This window comes from Glandiceps talaboti, chromosome 13 (genome assembly GCF_964340395.1).
Source record: "Glandiceps talaboti chromosome 13, keGlaTala1.1, whole genome shotgun sequence".
In the NCBI taxonomy this organism is placed as follows: domain Eukaryota; kingdom Metazoa; phylum Hemichordata; class Enteropneusta; family Spengelidae; genus Glandiceps; species Glandiceps talaboti.
Window position 1 is genome coordinate 21,248,486 of NC_135561.1, and position 2,274 is coordinate 21,250,759.

General features: G+C 37.5%; 1 protein-coding gene across 1 annotated transcript in view; it reads right to left on the reverse strand.

The window, feature by feature from the left end:
- Positions 1 to 2,248, reverse strand: part of LOC144445086 (alpha-tocopherol transfer protein-like) — a 19,648-nt gene extending 17,400 nt beyond the window's left edge. The window contains exon 1 of the mRNA XM_078134636.1: positions 2,217 to 2,248. The gene's annotated coding sequence lies outside the window, so the exon portion shown is untranslated. The remainder of the gene's footprint in view (positions 1 to 2,216) is intronic.
- Positions 2,249 to 2,274: the final 26 nt, after the last annotated feature.

The following is a 2,274-nucleotide window of genomic DNA, read 5'->3' on the forward strand; positions in this document are numbered from 1 at the left end:
AAACCCGTGTTGTTAGGTAAGTTAGATTGGTAAAGTCCTTGGTGATAATCTAGTTGGTTACGCTACATGGTTTCTAGATTCGTCGTAGCACTACGGTTCCAAGCAGGAAATATATGGTTTCTAAGATTTAAGTAAATATCGTCACCTATTTTTCACTCCAAAATTAAAGTCTACAACACGGCGAGAAATACTTTTATGTTTGTATATACAAATAGCAAACATGTGTTACAACAGTGTGCAGTTGATGTTGACTTAAACAACGCTTATGAAATACAGTGCTGCATATACAGTATTTATCGTTGCATTTTGAGTGAAGATAACACTAGGGCATGCGAACATGGCGCCGAAATCCCCGTCGGCATGACAACAGCGTCACGGGCTGTACTTGCTGTCTTTATATCTGTATATAGAAACCGGTAGTTAAGCGATATCAGTGCAGGTGGTTGAAATTGTAATATATTATTCATTTATAACTCGGTGTACAGTTGAACGAGTTTCACTAAAGTACAGACAACAAGTCGTTCGATACACGACTATAGTTCTTGCTCAAAAGTTGTTTCGATACCAATGTAACCGATGGTATGTATTTGCAATAAACCAGGGATTTGCCAATTTTCCAACCCAGAGAACACTTCATTAGATTTTACTCAAAATCTTTTGGTTGTTAGGGACAGGAAAATTCAGCACCAACAACTCTCTGCTAGGTGTGTATTATTTAGCGGTAAATAGCTAACAATAGAATGGTTCTCTTTTGTAATCTTCTAGGGGGTTCAATTATAACAAAAAGAGAAATAGTGAAACTTCAAGGGTATCTCTCCGAATTGAATGCGTATAGGCTTTGCCAATGTATTCAGTGTGTATGGTATTTCTTACGGCTAAGCTTGACATTTTTGACCTATGCTCAGCAAGTGAGCGATAGGTAAGTCGAGTTAAATGAAGCATATTGTATGTTCTTGTAGTACAAATTTTCTGCACGACCTGTGTCACGCTATACAGTCGATTCATGAACACCGTCTCAATTGCAAAATAGCAACAAAAAATGTCAATATTGACTCAGAGTGGAGGTTGGTAAGTACATAAAACGATCGACACTATACTACAAAACGTGAGTACATACACATTCATCAACATACGTCTGGAACATTGCTAATGTCAATGACAGTACACAACTGCTTGACGATCGAATGCCACTGAAAGTCTGATTGTTCGACACTTCAGCGTGAAGCACTCAGTACAGTAAGTTTCCACCCGTTCAAGAGTCATATTCGACACACCTAGTAAGTGTTACCAATACGCATGGAGTTTTTGAAATACGTAAAGAAATTAGAAACTTTTATATTTTAATTGGTGGGGTCTTCTCAGTCGCATAATAGTATCACTGGAATTGGCGAATATCCGTACACACGACCAGTCTGGTGTACATGATACAGACTTCAAAATATATATCTGAATGAGGTTGTCATATACTCCATACTACACGACCGGTTAGATTTGTCATTGCGTGGTTGCAACGCGACAGCGCACACTGAAATAAAGAAGTGCATACTTACGGATACTTCTTTATTTTAGTTTGCTATTAAATTCAATATTTTGGAGCTATTTTTATTACATAAACTGTTCCCGTTCTACTGAATTGAATTATAATGTGTTTATTTTTTTGCAATTTTCCTGAACAGAGTGGAACCAAACTTGTATATTTACATGTGTAGGTATGACATCTGCATGTATCAGTTTATTAGTTCCATCATGGATGTATTAGTCTCACTAATACCCATGGTTTCAGACACCATCACGTGGTGTCTCCACAACAACACAACGAATATTTATTTTCACACGCTATCATACTTTACAATGGTGCTTTGGTATAACCATAGACCCTCTATCAAATTCTTTATATCACCCAGTACTGATAGATTGAAACAGCAAACCCAAACACTGAAATCAGTATTGCGTGAGTCACGGCTAGAGCTAAGCATATAACAAAACAATAGCCCCTGTCGGTATCTGTTAATGTATGCTCCCCTTGGTCAATGTTACATACTAGTATGTTCACTGGAACACAGACACGGAAAACGGATTAAGACGATCTCACGTGTTATCATAGTCATTGTCACAATTTTAAATGATTTAAAGTGGGACAATGAAATAGAAAATCTGTTTTGACACCGTCCGGCCGTACGTCCATTGATGCGTACAATCCATTCTTTTACACATACCTGAACACCATGTTACGTCACAGATTTTTAAAGGCAAACTTGTTATCTCTTCAAAGTT